The sequence below is a fragment of the Myotis myotis genome, unplaced genomic scaffold (genome assembly GCF_014108235.1).
Source record: "Myotis myotis isolate mMyoMyo1 unplaced genomic scaffold, mMyoMyo1.p scaffold_m19_p_2, whole genome shotgun sequence".
Taxonomy (NCBI): Eukaryota; Metazoa; Chordata; class Mammalia; order Chiroptera; family Vespertilionidae; genus Myotis; species Myotis myotis.
The window spans coordinates 45,889,180-45,907,299 of NW_023416324.1; the positions used below are offsets into that span (position 1 = coordinate 45,889,180).

The 18,120-nt window shown below is 42.9% G+C and overlaps 1 protein-coding gene across 6 annotated transcripts in view; it reads left to right on the plus strand.

The window, feature by feature from the left end:
* Positions 1-18,120, plus strand: part of DNAJC6 (DnaJ heat shock protein family (Hsp40) member C6) — a 131,321-nt gene that overhangs the window by 55,008 nt on the left and 58,193 nt on the right. Inside the window, exon 1 of one of the 6 annotated variants that reach the window (XM_036348714.1) lies at positions 4,997-5,040. The exons of the other annotated variants lie outside the window; for them this stretch is intronic. The gene's annotated coding sequence lies outside the window, so the exon portion shown is untranslated. Of the gene's footprint in view, positions 1-4,996; positions 5,041-18,120 lie in introns of those variants that run through there. 6 annotated transcript variants of the gene reach the window in all.

Genomic DNA, 18,120 nt, shown 5'->3' on the forward strand with positions numbered 1-18,120 from the left:
AGCGCCTTGCTTTTTAACATTTGTTTTGTTTTTCGTCTTCTAAGTGTTGTGAATGGATCATTCATACAAATATTACCCATGAGGCATGCCTCTATGGTCAAGTCTCTTTCCCAACTTCAAATCAGAGTATGCACATCACAGGAGGGGCACTCGAACCTTGGCTATTTCAGAATAACGAATACTAGTATTTATCAACTTGTGGAGTGGTGGTGGGGGCTGTTTTAGCGCTGGTGGGTGGGGACACCTTTCTGAATGGGTAGCAGCATTTTCAGTAGGATATTTGGGAGAATGTGATGGAATCAATTATGCAGAGAGCCAGGAAGAGGTTCTTAATAGAAGAAATAACAAAAGCAAATCCCCTGAGTGGGGAAAATGGAAAAGAGTCAGGACATGAAATTAATATTGTTAGGTCGCCAAAGGAGGAACACAGGAGGCCAGAGTGGTGAGGGCTTATGAATTTATTTGATCACACACCAGGTGGCTGAGCCTGGATGGCTCCAGCACCCAGTGACTGGAGTCAGCTGCTTTTAAAGGACTTTTGGCGGGCTTTTTTCTGGGTGGAGACTTCTTTATGCATACCCAGATGGGAGATAATGGAATGTGGTCACCACAGGTGAAATGTGGCCTCAGCAAAGGGAATGTCCATAGTGAAATGACCTGAAAAGCCAGTTTCTGGGGGATTGGTATTGATCCAATTGTTCAATCAAACCTATCAAATGTCATGTTTGAGCTTTATATATGGTGTTTGTTTGTTACAGGAGGGGAAACAGAGCTCATTGTGAGTGGTGCTCCCCTCCCCCGCCCAATGGAGAATTAGTGGCCATTTTTGAACAAGCCTCACTGATGCTGGGGTAATATCTTCCTACTTGTCAGTTCTCCCTTGCTAAGGTATATTTGGAAGAATGAGCAACAAGCTCCTTGATGAATCATTGTTCTCTTTCACTTCACTAAACTCACCTTTGAAAGTGGTCACATGGACAATGTTCCTTTCAGAATTCTTTAAAAAATATTTTAAATCAACATTTTTATTGATTTTTAGAGAGGAAGGGACAGGAGGGAGAGAGATCTAGATCTCACTTGGGTGTGAGAGCGAAAGAAACATCGATTGGCTGCCTCCTCCACATCCCCTACTGGGGATCGAGCTGTAACCTGGGCATGTGCCCTGACCAGGAATCAAACCTCATCAACCTTTTGGTGCATGGGACAATGCTCAAAAAACTGAGCCACACTGGCCAGGGCCAGAATTCTTTTGAGATCTCCTAGGGGCTTTGAGGCTAAGAAAGGAGCAATATTTTTTTTATATTAACAGTTTATAAAAATATTTAGCTTATCCTTTCCTCTTAATATGCATTCAAAGCACTTAAAGGGTTGGAAATCAGATGATTCTATTAGTTTCAAACCTGGAATTGATAGAAAATTGGAGGACACTCAAAGACTGTTCTCTTGGCAGAGAGGCTGAGATGCTCTGAAAACAATGGCAGATTCTTTTTTATTTATAGTTGCTGGAGCCTCACAGATGTGCATCAACTGGCAGCAGTCCATCCATCACCAGCAGATTTGCACATGGTTCCAGTTTGGGCACTGGGGTTCTTAATCTGATTTTAATTCAGCTATTTATTTTAAGGTTTATAGCATACATACCAAGATGTTATTTGTTTTTTAAAGCAAGGACAAAGGACACAAGTCCAGTAATTAATTGTGGGAATTTGATAGTACTAGTACATTCTGGGCTTATTTATTTGCCCAGGCTCACCAGAGGTCCTTTTGATGTACTTCCAATAACAACAAAAACAACAGCTCGGTAAACTAAACGGCTCTTAGGTGAAGTTCTAGGAAGAGTTTTATCTTCTGATTGCATTGCTCTTCGGCATTGGCCATGAGCACAAACCATCAGTGCCTCCCTTTTAGTTTACAGAGCACTTCCACGCACATCATGTCACTTCACCTTTACAGCTGCCTTAGGAGCGGAGTTTAGTTATCTTCATTTTATGGCTGATGAGACGGAGGCTCCAGAGGGCTAAGTGACTTGCTCAGGGTCACAGCATAGCCAGCAGGGGACAGAATCAGGACTCCAGCCCAGCTGCTGCTGTACTTAAACTTTTAACTCCTGAAAAACAGGAGTTTTAAAGTGAAAAAAGCGTCAGTGCCATCTTTATGGCAATGTCTTAGGGAGATTTCCTCCATGAGTCTTGTTTAAACATTTTAAGGAAAGAATTGCAAATTCTGTTCCAGACGAACCCTAGTAATACTTTTTCTATAATGTCCCCGAGTCCAGAATTCCTCAAGACTATTTGATGTTCCTCCCAGCTTTACTCTTTAATATTACCTTGAGTTTGGTTATATCATATTGAGTGCAGAGCCTCGAGAGTCATTATTCAGGATTTGTATGTTGTTTGCATGACCTTTTTAAAGAAGAAGCATAGATAGTGCAGTGAGTATGAAAAACGGTGTGGAGGTTCCTCAAAAGATTAAAAATAGAACTACCATATGACCCAGCAATTCTACTTCCAAAGCACTAATTCGAAAAGATATATGCACCCCTGTGTTCATTGCAGCGTTATTTACAATAACCAAGATATGGAAGCAACCTAAATGTCCATTGGTAGATGAATGGATAAAGATGATGTGGTACATACATACAATGGACTAATACTCAGCCATAGAAAAGAATGAAAACTTACCATTTGCAACAACAGAGATAGACCTAGAGCAGCGGTTCTCAACCTGTGGGTCGAGACCCCTTTGGGGGTTGAACGACCCTTTCAAAGGGGTCGCCTAAGACCATCGGAAAACACATATATAATTACATATTGTTTTTGTGATTAATCACTATGCTTTAATTATGTTCAATTTGTAACAATGAAAATACATCCTGCATATCAGATATTTACATTACGATTCATAACAGTAGCAAAATTACAGTTATGAAGCAGCAACGGAAAATAATTTTATGGTTGGGGGTCACCACAACATGAGGAACTGTATTAAAGGGCCGCGGCATTAGGAAGGTTGAGAACCACTGCTCCAGAAGAAAGCAAGAGCTTGGGCTGTAGGGAGACTGCGCGTGGTTCCCTGGGACTTGAGCCAAGAGCTAGAGGACGGGGAGGCACACAGGAGGTGAGAATGCAGAGGTCAGCAGCTCCCAGGGAATGCAAGGCTATTTGAACCCTGTTACCTGGAGTCCCTGAAAGTTTCCAAGGAGGGGAGAGACCAGATTAAATGTGCACTTTAACAACATCCCTTTGGGGAGGACTAGAGGGTTCTAGGCTGGCAGTAAGAAGATGATCAATTTGCAGGACAGTTAGGAGGCTGCAGATGCAAGTGGCCTGAACTAAAGTACCAGCCAGCAGTGGGTGTGTGGAAAGGAGTGGATTTGGCATTTACCTATAGGAACAGCGGGAGGAGACAAAGTGATGCTTAGATTTTTTTGTATCACCCATTCCTACCCCATAATCTTCTGTGCCATAAAACCTTTGTTATCAGTAGGGCAACAGATTCTTTCCTAATAACCAATTCTTTCCTGCCACCCCAAGTTGCTAATGCCCTTGGGGCATTATTACTCAAAGAACCTTGAGGGCAAATGATTGCCTTTCTGTGTGTGTATGTTCATATCTCTTTATACAGGGACATTGTATTCTAGCCCAGAAGGAAACAGCTATCTTAAAAAGATAGTGGTTCAGCTTCTTTAATTTGAAGGTGATAGATCTTCTAACATATATACCATATAAACACTGAAAACATCTGTTTCTTTTAATATGATGGTGAAAGTGGAAAGAATGGCTCGACCCTGTGACTCAGTGGTTGAGCGTAGACCTGTGAACCAGGAGGTCACGATTGGATTCTTAGTCAGGGCTCATGCTTGGGTTGCGGGCTCCATCCCCAGTAGGGGTTGTGCAGGAGGCAGCCAATCGATGATTCTCACTCATCATTGATGTTTCTGTCTCTGTCTGCCTCTCTCTTCCTCTCTCTGAAATCAAAACATATATTTTTTTTAAAATATATGTTATTGATTTTTTACAGAGAGGAAGGGAGAGGGATAGAGAGTTAGAAACATCGATGAGAGAGAAACATCGATTCAGCTGCCTCTTGCATGCCCCCTACAGGGGATGTGCCCGCAACCCAGGTACATGCCCTTGACCAGAATCGAACCTGGGACCCTTCAGTCTGCAGGCCGACGCTCTATCCGCTGAGCCAAACCAGCTAGGGCAAAACATATTTTTTTTTTAAAAAAAATGGTAAGAATGCCTATAACTAAAATGTGCAGGCCTGTTCTATGTCGCTTGAGGCTCTCCATCACCTACAAGGTAGAATTTGAGTGTTTTAAAGGGGCATATAAGCATTCCATAATGTGGTTCCTATCTACCCCACCAATCTTTGCTCAATATTATGTGAAGTATTGCTGATTAGTTTATGGTTCAGAATTTAAAATCAACAATATTTATTGAGCCAGAAACTTTGGAAAAAAACAGTTCCCCAAACAAACCATATCCATTCTATCATGGAGCTCCTTTTCTAGTAGGTGGAGACAGAAAAAAAAAGTTAGTTAAAAAAAAAATACCATGAAGAAAAATAAACCAGAATAAGGAGATTGGGGGTGGGGGGAGGGTTACACTACTTTATATAGGGTGATCTGGAAAGCCTCTCTGAAAAGAAAACATTTAAGCAGATTTGCAGGAAGTCTGAAAGAAAGCAAGCCATGTGGCTATCTGGCGGAAGAGTGAGATAATAAGTGACAAGGTCCTGGGGCAGATATATATTGAGTAGAGTTGTGATGAGGCTGCAGTCAGAGACAGGGAAGGAGAGGTAGGAGATAAGGCCAAAGAGGTATAAGAGCTCAACCCTTGAAGAGCCTTGTAGGCTGTAATAAGAACTTTGATTTTTACTCTAAGTGGGATGAGAAACCATTGGCAGATTTTAGGCAGAAGAGTAACATGATTTGCCTTATTTCGTAAAAGAATACTATTGTTGCTCTCTAACAGACTGCAGGGAGGCCAGGGTGGAGGTGAAGATACCAGTTACGAGGCTACTGCAATAATTCAGGTGAGAAATGATGGTGACTCAAATCTATGGTTGGAAGCACTGTAGGCAGTGGGAGAAGGTGGTGTATATCTATATGTATGTGCATGTATAAAATATATACATTACTAGAGGCCTGATGCACGAAATTCGTGCAAGGGTAGGCCCTTGCAGCCCAGTTGCCTCGGCCCTCACAGCCCTGGCTTTGTCTGGAAGGTCATCCGGAAGGTCATCCAGATGGTCATTCCGCTGTCCGGTCAGTTTGCATATCGTGCTTTTATTATTATAGATATATTATGGTATATATCTGTATAACCTGTAAATATATAATAGTTTTCTAATTTCAAATATATATGTAAAAATAGGAAGGAGGGACAGCACAAGTACAAAGCAGAAACCTATGTCCCTGTCAACAAGCTTTAATAGTTATCTACTCATGACCAATCACATTTTTTAAAATATATTTTATTGATTTTTTACAGAGAGGAAGGGAGAGGGATAGAAAGTTAGAAACATCGATGAGAGAGAAACATCAATCAGCTGCCTCCTGCACACGCCCCACTGGGAATGTGCCTGCAACCAAGGTCCATGCCCTTGACTAGAATCGAACCCGGGGCCTTTCAGTCTGCAGGCCAACGCTCTATCCACTGAGCCAAATTGGTTAGGGCATGACCAATCACATTTCATCTGTACCTGCCCTTGCCCCTCTGGATCATTGTGAAGTAATCCCAGCCATAATATAACTCCGTTCTTAAATATTCCAATGTGTCTCTAAAATATAAATCTTCTTTTAAAAGCATTATCACATCCTCATCACATCTAGAATGTAATAGTAATTCCTTAATATCATCCAATATCCACTCTATTTAAATTTTCCTAATTCTTTCAAGTGGGAATCTTTCTTAATTTTTCTCATTATAGTTTATTTGAACAAGGATCCAAATAGTGTTTTCATTCTCTTTATCTTCTAAAGTTTCCCTTTCATCTCTTTTTTGTCCCCATGCAATATCTTTGTTGAAAAATCAGATTATTTTGCACCATAAATTTCCCCCAACATCTGGGTTTTGCTGATCCCTGTGGTGGCACTGAACCTATTTCTCTGTTAGATCTAGACACTTCATCAGGTTTAGTTTCAGATTAGATTTTTGTAAGACCATCTCATAAGTTGTGTTTTGCATTTCCCTTGGGGATACATAATGCATGATTCTGCTTTTGTGGTCACTGCCTAATTTCATTATTATATTAGGAGTTGCAAGGGCAGGAAAAGACTTGGTTCTTTCTCTTTATCAGTTTTCAAAACAAACAAACAAACAAACACTGATTTCCTGTTCTTCTCCAAGGGTGACTAATGAAGCTTTTCTCTGTTTCCCTCTTTCTCTTATTATGACCTTACATTTGTAAACATGTAGTTATGTTACAGTCGTTATTGTTATTGATGCTTAACTGGACCTCTCTTTGGCCAGTGGGAGCCTCTTAGGTTAGCATCTGAATCCCTTAGACACACCGCAGTAGTCATTGACTCTTTGCTTTCTGGTGCCACAAACCAGGCTCACCTTGTACATGTTCTGTCTCAACATTAGCATCAGCTGTTTTTCCAAAGGCCCTAGTTCTTTTTAGAAGGCAGTGGCGTTTCAAGACCACAATCTTGGTGTGACTGGTGTGGTCACTGCTACTGGTGTGGTCTTTGTGTCTAACCCTTTTCAGTGGATAGAGTTAGAAACAAGTTTTGTGTGTTTTATTTTTTTTTTAAGATAAAATACTTCATGGATTCATAATGATTATTTCGCCTCATATTCAGGAACATGTGGGTTTTTTTCAAACTTAATTCTTTACTTTTTTACATAGGTTTCTCTTATGTCTATAACTCCTCTCTCCTATGCCAAGAGTCCTGGTTCTCAGTTGCACCAATATAATTACTGGTTTGCTTAATGCCATAATACACAGTCATAGAAGAACAATACCAACACGACCACCCTCCCATGCGCTGTTAACGGTTTAAGGTCATGATAAGGTTGGTTGTTTCTTTGTGTGCGTTTTTGTTTTTGGACTGGATATATGTCTCTTTAAGACAGTTACTTTGTGTCTTAAAGTCACTTGAGATAGTTTCTCTGTGTGGCTACATCATCAATTTGATACTAGTTGGGTTTGTTTGCCTTTCAGTTTGTAGGGGTTGCTTTTCAATTTGTGTTTGTAATTCTGCAGAGTATTGACATAGTTCCACATTCAGATCTGTAAAATAAGTTGTATTCAAAGGAAGCCATCTTCTGTCCCTGCCCCCTCGGCCTCATAGGTAGTTTTGGGAATACGTGTATATTTTATATACACATATACACACACTCATTATATATATATGTTGTTATGTTTTCCCCCATGCCCCTCCACCTGTCTCAGATAAGCAGGAGCTCACACACATTTTGGACACTGGGTAAAATTTGAAAGTAGTACAGCCAGTATTTTCCAAACCTGAATGCGAGATATGAGAATAGGGTCAAGGTCGATACCCTGGGGAATGGCTTCATCAGCGGACAGAATGGAATAACCTGGCCCTGAATGCCCTTCGCTCATCTGTCCTCGTTAGCCTCACTTCTCCCTGCAGACTCTGTTCAGTTTTCCTTGCCCTCAGGTGCTCTTCTCTGGGTCCCAGTGCTATCCTGTGTGTGATAACACTGCCCTTCCCACATGGTGTATACTCTTTTGTTTATGTTTGTCTGATCATTAGACTATGAGCAGCTTGAGGGCTGGGATTGTGCTTTCTTCTGTTTTCCTACCACCTAGCTGAGTAGCAATTCAACATGCCTATGAATAAATTACTAGACCAGGCACAACAGCAGGTTCTTTTACAGGCATTTGTCTCTGATCTTCAGCATAACCCCACAAGGTAGATGTTGTTAGCCCATTGCACAGATGAAGAAACTGAGGCAGAGGAAGGTGTAATCAGCTTGTCTAAAGAAACAGCTAGTGAATGGCTGAGCTGGAGTTTGGACCCAGGTCTGTGTGATGCCAAAGACACACAGCCCCAACTGTTCTCTAGGCACATTCATTCAACAAGCAGTGTGGGAAACCTTCTGAGTTGCCTTTATTAACTGTGTGATCTCAGCAAGTTAGGTAGCCTCTCTCTCTCTGTTCCCACATCTACAAAATATAAGATAGTGGTAACACATACCTCACAGAGTTGTAAAGCATTTGGAACAATGCCTGGTACATAGTAGGCACTCAAATGGTAGCTGACTTTAGTTAGTTTGCTATTATTATAGCAGAATACTAGAATATTCTAACCATCAGTGTGTTCACAGCTCTGTGCTCTGCACTGTGTATGCAGTCTTGTCTAACCCATCCAGCTTGCCTTCTCGAACTGTACTTTGAGTTAAAAAGGCAAGATGCAGCCCTAGCCGGTTTGGCTTAGTAGACATAGCATCAGCCTAAGGACTGAAGGGTCATGGGTTCTATTCCGGTTAAGGGCATGAACCTCGGTTGCAGACTCAATCCCTGGCATGTGTGGGGGGCAACCAATCGATGTGTCTCCTCACATCAATGTTTTTCTCTGTTTCTCCTCTCCCCTTCCTCTCTCTCTAAAAATCAATGGAAAAATAGCCTCAAATGAGGATTAACAACAACAACAACAAAACAAAAAGGAAGATGCAGATGATTAAAGGTTATAAAAATTGGCAACCAGTGAATGGGGAGTGGTCATTCAGTTGGAGAGTAAGGCCAAGTTCAGTGAAAGAGGACAGAAGGAGTTTGCAGCTGACCAACCTGTTATATAACAGCCCTCACCAGGGCTTCCCAGACAGAAACAGAAGCCTTGAGGTGACTGATTGCTTTTGTTCAATTGATGCCTCCCTTAGTGGCAGTTAAAATGTTCTGTCCGATTCGGCACCAGAGTTAAGTTAGGGTTTTTCAAAATGCTGCCATGCCGAGCTCAAAAGGTTCGCCGTCACTGGCATAAGCCAACAGAGACCCCGTTTCCTCCTTTTAAAGAAGGAAACCACACCTTTAAAATGCACTTGCCAAACCACTCTGATACCATTCTTTGGGTTTTGCAGGGGACACGTTTCTCAGGATGGAAGGTCACCCGCCTTCAGCCTCTCATGTTGGCCCTCCTTTACCAAGACCTTTTCTGTGGTTGTGTCCATCTTTGAAATTACAGAGCCTGTGAGCTCTGATCATGTTATGTGGGATCTAACAGGCAAGAAGAGAGCACGGACCGTGCTAATGATTTATCGGCTCTGTCAGCCGTGGCCTTTCAAAGAAGGCTGTGACCCTGGGCTTGTCAGCACTGATGTGCTTTGTACCTTAAAGGGACCTGACAGTGGGCAGGTCTGCAAAGTCTGTAGAATGGTTTTCTGGGGGAAGACGGAGAGCATATCCACAGGTTGGTCTTTGAGCTCTTGTCCCCTCTCCTCTCTTGTGTTTTGCTGCCATTGCTGAAATGTTTATGCACGTGGCTGGTGAGCATGAGAATCAAAGTCGGAGCAGCAGCTGCTGACCCTGAAGTTCTGTGCGTGCCTGTAGGGTGGGTGGGAGGGTGGCACTGGGCAGCGAGAAGAGACTAATTTAAGAAAGAACACCTTTAAACATTTATGTATCTACTGACGTAACGTTATGTAAATTTAACATGTACAGCATGTTGACTTGATACATTTGTATATTGTGATATGATCGCATGGTAGCAGTAGCACGTCTAGCGCATCACATAATTATAATTTCTTTTTTGTGGTTTGAATAATTAAGATCTAGTCTCTTGGGAAGTTTTATTATATACAAGTTTGATTATTATTGTTGTTGTCTATAATCACTATATTTGCATCAGATCTCTAGGACTTATTTACCACTCATTGCAAGTTTGTCGCCTTAAATACCTCTCCTGTCCCCTGACACTCCAGATCCTGGTCATCACCATTTCACTCTCTGGTTTTTATGAGTTTGGCTTTTTTAGATTCCACATCTGAGTAAAGAGCACCTTAAGCTGCTGCTCCCTTTGTGTGACTAGTTCCACATGAGGGACCGTGAGCCCAGCGAGGCCTTGGTTTTCCTTTGCTGCCTGTTGCAGTCTTAGAAGGTCGTTTTCATTCATTTGTGCCTTCCCAGCAACTGATGGTGAGCAGTTTTTCTCTCTGGTCTTAAGAGTGTACTTAGATCATACAGAGCGGACACCAGACCAGGATCTGGCTTCTCTAGTCTCCAGCAGTGCTTTCTGGTTTGACGGTTTCCCTTTATGATGGAGGCTTTTAACGTGTGTGTGTGTGTGTGTGTGTGTGTGTGTGTGTGTGTGTGTGTAGCAGCAGAATATCATGAGAAGAACATGGGCTTTGGTGTGAGAAAGACCCGGGGAAGAGCCCTGGCTGTGAGGTCGTATTTGTCTCTTGGGTCCTCAGTTTGCTCATCTGAGGAAAGGGGGTACTACAACTTACTCGGCAACACAACTGTGAGGATTACATGAGATAATGATATAAGCTCATTGTCTCAATTCCCAATAATCAGAAGGTGATTAATAAATGGTAGCCACTGCCATTTTATCTTGCAGCATTTCAATGCAATTGTAATTGGGTTAAGGCTGAGATTGAACTTGTGCTTTTTGACACATTTAATTCAGTTCAGTTCAGTGTCCTGGAAGGTGTTCTGCTTGGTGCTTGGTACAGATACGGTGTGAACTGAGCTCTGTGTCTGTTCTCACTAAGCTCTTGCTCATTCCTTTGAATTTTGTCTTGTTGCAGCTTCCAACAAAAGCATTCTGTCACTCCTCCCCATAATCCTGAATAACTCTGTGTTCTCCTTTGAAGCTTAGTTTGACCTTCATGCCTTTTGGGATCTGAGGACCACTGACCCTAGTCTCCCCTCCCTCCCTCTGTAACACACAACACAGGCTCTACATCCTCCCAACTCCCTGAGGAAACTGCATGCCCTCCGGGTTCCAGTACTCACTGTAGTCAGTGCCTTAGACACATGACTCACCCGCTCAGAGTCACCTCCTTCCGCCTGGATAGTGGAGATGGTTAAACCTCCTCTCAGGCTGGGAGAGGATTCGTGCCTGTAAATGTTTGTCCTAAGAGAAGATGGACCCCCACAGACCAGACTGCAGGAAACAGAAGAGACGTGGAATCTGTGCCTGCCAAGTGCCAGGCAGAGGCAGAAGCTGCCCTGAACGCAGGGAGGCCCTGGGTGCACAGTGATCGGTCTGTGCCGTATCTGGTGCCATCCCGGCGGCTTGCAGAGGAGAAGCCACAGCTCTTTCCTGTTTGCCTTCCCCTCCAGGCTCCTTATAATAGTGGGTATGGTGAAGAGGGAGTGATGATAAGGCTACTTTTTAAAGATGAATCTGTTTCATTTTTTACATCTGGCTAATGGGATGAGATTTTCCTCAAAACAGATCCTGGTATCTGCTCTTGCTGTTGCTGCAAAGGTCCCCAGCCTTGTGCTGGTGGAATGTTTAAGGGGATATGCTTTCCTCCTTGAGTTTTTTTTTCTTTCTTAAAAAAAACTTTATTGTTGAAAGTATTACATAGGTCCTCCTTTTCCCCTCATTAACCTCTTCCAGCCCACTCCTGCCCCCCCCCACCCCCCAGGCCCTCACCACCCCATTGTCTGTGTCCACAGGTTATGCATATATGCATACAAGTTCATTGGTTGATCTCTTCCCCCCACCCTCCCCTGCCTTCCCTCTGAGGTTCAACAGTCTGTTCAAGTCTACTTCTTATTGAACATTTCATATATATATATACACACACACACACATATGTTTGTATATGTATATGTTTGTATATATATGTTTATATAAATATATAATATTTTTGTTTTAATATATTTTATATATTGTACATAGAAATATTATATATATATATATATATATATATATATATATATATATAAAATTTCAAAACTGAGGTTCAGAGAGGTTACCTAGAACCCTTGAGCATGTAGGAGACAGGGAAGATCTGAAATGGGGGTGATGGACTCTCCAAAGCAAGACTTCGAGTTCTTCGGATGGCTGGAAACTAGTATGCCAGGAAGTAATCAATTATCTGACCCCTCAGCAACAGCTAATGTTTGGCTTCATTGTCATTGGTGCAGTTCAGTTTTTCCTGCAGGTGAAGAAACAGGCCTCGGAAAATGTAACCCAGCTGGCAGTGTTCTGCCCAGGATTCAATTAAGTCCATGATTTCCAATTAATGGGCCCTCATGCTCAGATTGAGCTCATAACATTAATCTTGCTTTATTTTAGGATTGCCACTGTCATGATGTATAGCCAGTCTTGTCAGAATTACTGGAGCATAATTAAGCCAGAGAGACAGCCAGAGCAGGTAGTTAACATGGGAGCCAGCAAGGGGGGCGGGGGAGGGGGGGGACTCCCTTTCTTTGCTTGCCTCAGGCAGCACTGTGAGGGTTTCCCTCTGAGACCATTTCCTGGCTGGCTCATCTCGGTGCAGTTCCTATCCCCATAGGATAAAGCATCTCCAGACAAGGAGAGGATTTGAGAGTCCCAGTTAGTGATCCATTGTGAGCAATGTTCTAGTTAATTCAGTGACACCACATCCACCTCCATCTCAAGTGACCACTTGCTAAGTTGTGACTACAACAGACAGTGTGCTTTCCCAGATGGTGCAGCGAATCTTTGTAATGAGTCTATGAGGACGTAGCAGAGGCTTGCTTTTTGCAAAGGTTCTAGACCAGCGGTTCTCAAACTGTGAGTCGCGACCCCTTTGGGGATCGAGCAACCCTTTCACAGGGGTCGACTAAGACCATTGGAAAACACATATATAATTACTATTGTTTTTGTGATTAATCACTATGCTTTAATTATGTTCAATTTGTAACAATGAAAATACATCCTGCTTATCAGATATTTACATTACGATTCATAACAGTAGCAAAATTACAGTTATGAAGTAGCAACGAAAATAATTTTATGGTTGGGGGTCACCACAACATGAGGAACTGTATTAAAGGGTGGTGGCGTTAGGAAGGTTGAGAACCACTGTTCTAGACAATGATAGGCTTTACTCGGAATCAGTGGGAGGACGTGGCAGTTCCTAGGTGCAGACTTTTCCCTCGGGCCTGTTTCTTTCCTTTTCTCATGGTTGTTTCTCCCGAAGAATCTACTTCACTTTCCCATTTAGGAAGAAGAGGATGGGCATGCATAGGCAAATACTACTCATGATTGCCTGTCATTATCTCATTGAATCCTCTTCACAGACTTGGAATGAAGATGTCGTCTGCCCCCATTTTACTAGTACAGTATAGTGGAGGACGCTGAGGCTCGGAGAGATTCCACTGTTCCAGAGGTAGCAAGGAAGGAGGGTCGGGGTCTCAAATCCAGGTCTGCTTATCTGCAAAGCCTGTCTTCTTGCTGTTACCAAAAAAGCTTCTTCTCTTTTCCTGGTTCTCCAGGAGTGTTTATTGTTGAACTGAGCCTCTTTGGCACAAGTAACACATGGAGAGTCATTTTCTGAGTGGAGGGTTGCTGAATCAACCATTCTGCTCCCCAGCAGCTAAGGGTGTGCCCTTGAGATTTTGCGGAGGCTCCCACGTCTGGCCCACCCAACCCCCGTCATTGACTTTGGTTGAATTTTCTCAGTGTTTGGTTTTCCCACTGGAGAGGGCAGTGGTCAGACCTCTATGACAAAGTCTCCACCAGTCAACCCACACCAGACTTTGTCCTTGAGATCACTGGAACAGACGAGTTGCAGGTTCTCTCTGCATTAGGTAGCAGCTTTCCTCCAAATGCTTGCTGAGGAATTCTGCAGTGTTTTTTTGTTTTGCTTTGTTTTTTGTTTGTCCCAGGATTCACCTTCAGAATGTTCCTGCATTCCCCATTTAGTTAGCATTTACATGTGTCCTCGCCCTGAGTTTGCTTCGCCTCATTGAGCATTTTTTTGCTTGGCACTGCATATTATTCACAGACGGCCTGTCAGAGGTTCCTACGAATACATTTATCTGAAGCCGAAGGTACTGCCTTGAAATTTCCTTCAGGTGCCCTCTGATGGAACTCTGGCTTTTGAAATATGCCCTTAAGTGTGCGCTCTCCCTGGGAAATTCTACTTGTCTGAGGCATTATTAATCGGCTCTGAGAATAGCTTCCTGGAAATCTGTTGATGACCATTTTTTGTTATTTGTTATGTTGGTGTGACAACCAAACCCCACAGCAGTTATACTGAGAGCAGGCAAATGTTCTTACTCTTTAGCTTGACCCTCAATCATTCTGGGATCTGAGAACCACTCACCTTCCCAGTCTCACCTCATTTTCTCTCTAACATACTCTCTACCCCCTCCCAGTACCCCGAGGAAAGAGCATGAAATCCAAGCTCCAGCACGATGTCTTAGACAGTTCCTGAGCCCCCTCCTTCCTCATCTGTTTAGTGGAGACAGTAATGCCCATCTCTCAGTACTCTAGCATAGTCCCTAGTACAGTTCTAACTGGTGCTCAGTCATGGTCCTTTCCCTTTCTATGCATGTCCTTGACTTGGTGGTCTGGTGACCACACCCCCCCCCCCATCTCCCCTTAGCTTGAAATGCTCTGTAGCCCATTTCTACCCAAATTGCAATTCAAATGGCACCTCTTCCATATAGCTTTTCTCTTTCCTACATCTAGCCACCTACATCCCTCTCCTCAAGCTGGAAATAAGCTCCTCTGAGCTGTCCACTTTATAGGCATGCATATATATATAATACTACTTGGTAAGTCTGTGCAAAGGAAATCAGTTAATAGTTATGTTGCAGATCTATGAGAGAGAGATATTAGAGGAAAAATATTAATGACTTGGAAAACACTTTTCAGTCTTAAGTGGGAAAAATGGCAGGTACAAAACTGAGTATAATGTGATCTTATTCCTGTATTTGTATTCACAGAATACAGTATATATGTGTGCACATTGTCAACCGATGGTCGTTGGTGCAGTTCAGCACCAACAGGAATCCCCAGTTTGGTGTGTAGTGAAGAAGGAAACTTAATTCAGTCAAAACAGCTCAGTTGTGATACTCAATGGCTATGAAAACAGCAGGGCTGTGAAAACAGCACGTCCCCCTTGGGCTAGACAGCTCTGCTCTGTGCCATGCCTGTCTGCTCCACTCTCCAGTGAGACTTCTTCCATGTTTCACTCAGCCAGGGAAACACAGTCTTCAGTGGAAAGGGAAGTAGACTTGGAGGGGAGCTGGCTTATATAGACAGAAGTCCCTGCCCCTGATCCCTGATTGGTCTGTCCTCAGGCAAATGAGAGCTCCAAATCCTTGCAGTTTGATTGGCCCAAAAGGCACTGTCCTGATTGGTCAGAATAGAGCTGTTTGGTTGGATGTGGAAAGCCTCGGTCCTATTGGTTGAAATAGGATTCCAGGAACTCCTCTGTAAGGGCTGGCTCAGATGGCAGAAACACAGTGCAGGCAGGCAATTCAGTGCAGGCTTCTCCCTGAAATGCAGTTTGCATAAGAGGCTCCTGCTAAGCTCTTTTTTTTTTTTTTTTTAAATTTGAGTCCAGTTAGCCACCAGGAGCCCTCCTTAGTATGTGTCTTCTTTCTCAGGGTTCTCAATGTACAGAAAAACACAGAACTAAAAATACAAGGATATACAGTTCTCTAACATGTTAACAGTGGTTATCCTTGTTTGTTCCTGCTTTATTTTCCTTTCTGTTTAAATTCCTTTTCCTTGGTTTTGGTGAGTCTCAGGTGCAGAGAAGCAAGTTACTCATACTGCCTTGTGGTCTTTATACTGCACAAGGCCACTCTCTGGTTTGATTTTCTCTTTTTCTCCCTTCATCCCCAATCCCATCCTCTCTTCTAAGTCATTCACTTTTTCTAGGACGATCTTGACATATGTTCTTAGATGTGCCCAGATTTTCCATATTGAATATGAATATACTGTATTATATCTATAATAATAAAAGCATAATATGCTAATTAGACTGGACAGCCAAATGACCTTCCAGATGTCATTCCGGACATCCTCCGGACAACCTTCTGGATGAAGCTGCTATAGAAGGGGCGAGGCAGAGGTGGCTAGGGGTGATCAGGCAGGCAGGCAAGTGGTTAGAGGCGATCAGGCAGGCAGGCGAGTGGTTAGGGGCAATCAGCCAGGCAGGCAAAGGGCTTAGGGGGGATCAGGCAAGCAGGCAGGCGAGTGGTTAGGAGCCAGCAGTCCTGGATTGTGAGAGGGCTGTCTGACTGCTGGTTTAGGCCCGATCCCACGGGGATTCCTGCGGGATAAGGCCTAAACTAGCAGTCGGACATCCCACGAAGGGTCCTGATTGCAAGAGGGTGCAGGCCAGGCTGAGGCACCCCCCCCCCACCATGCACAAATTCCATGCACTGGGCCTCTAGTATATTATATATTATGTAACAAAATACGATATAACAAAAATAATGTTATATCTACATATAGTTTATAAATCTAAATGAAAGCATTTTTAAAAGAAGAAATCAGAATTCCTCTCTCTGTGTGGTATCACCTTTCATTCTCTTCCCCTCATCTCACAATCTCTCTCTCTCTCTCTCTCTCTCTCTCTCTCTCTCTCTCTCTCTCACACCCACACACACACACACACACACACACACACAGAGATTTCTTGACCAATTTCACTTCCAGCTAAAAAATCTCATTATTCTTTATTGCATATTGGTTGATCCCTCCCTTGAGTTCTGTGATATATGGTTATGCAAGGAGTTTTCACTCTGACTTGTCCCAAGTAAGCAAACACAGCTCCTACTTCTTAGCACAGTACGGAACTTTGCAGAGGATGGCCATGTCAAGGTAAATAGCCCTATAGAACTAAGGGTGGCATTTTGTGGTGACTCATGTATTTGTCTTATCTTCTCCCAATCTGGCCCTATTCAAGGAAATGACAAGAGGAACACAGACTTTAGAGTTTAAGAGAGGTGTGTGTGTGTGTGTGTGTGTGTGTGTGCGCGCGCGCTTATACCCATACACATATATGTCAGAACTTATCAAATGTTTACATTTTCAATGTGTGCAATTTAGTTTTTGTCAATTTTATATATGTCAATAAAGCTTTTTAAAAATATATATATATATTTTATTGGTTTTTCACAGAGAGGAAGGGAGAGGGATAGAGAGTTAGAAACATCGATGAGAGAGAAACATCGATCAGCTGCCTCCTGCCCACTCCCTACTGGGGATGTGCCCATAACCAAGGTACTTGCCCTTGACCGGAACCAAACCTGGGACCCTTCAGTCTGCAGGCCGATGCTCTATCCACTGAGCCAAACCTGTTAGGGCTCAATAAAGCTGCTTTAAAAAATGCATTAATCATAGCAATAGTTGGGGACAATAATTTTATTTTCCTGATGTGTCCATTCGAGGCATGTACATTTCTAATACCTATTGAGTGTTGAAATGTTACAGATGTGAGTTGCTTCCTCTCATGGGTTGAGCAGGACTTCCATCACTGTGGCTGAGTGTACCTGACCATGCCTGATGAAATGAAAAATGAGGGGCATCACACTTAGCTGTATCCTAGCTAAGTGACCCTGCAGGAATGAATCTGCCTCTTTGAGACACAGTTTCCTTATCTAAAAAAATAAGAACAAAAGTATCTTTGAGTTTTATTGTGTGGAATACTGTACCTTCTTGCATAGCACTTAGCATGTAGTAAGGCTCCTTTGGTGTATGTGTAGCATATGTGTGTGTTATGTGTAGTATATAGTCCATGCACATTGACGCTGATCTTGTCAACAACAAAATCTGTCTACAACAGTTGCTTCTCCTTGGAGAGTAACGATTGGATCTTTCTCTTAAAAGTTTGCTTGCAGTGGCAGCTCCAGAATTTCTGTCTAGGAGGAACTAAGATAAGACAGTCTTGTTGGAAGGAGATGGGATTGAGAAACATCTCTTAGAGCTTAATTGCATAACAGATAGTGTTTTTCCAGAATTCAGTGTGTACCTGAGGATTATTTGGGAGGACTGTTACTGTTCTCTCAGTCACTCCTTGAGGCCCCTGTTCTCTTCCCTCTCCTTATGAAATGGAACTGTAATGTTGGAAAGAAGATTTTTGCTTGATTTTGTTTCTTCGCGGTATTCTTTAAGCAGGCCATAGGCTGCTAAGCAGTTCTCAGAAAGCACAAAATTAGACCCTCAACAACTAAGCATCGTGACATGTGGGA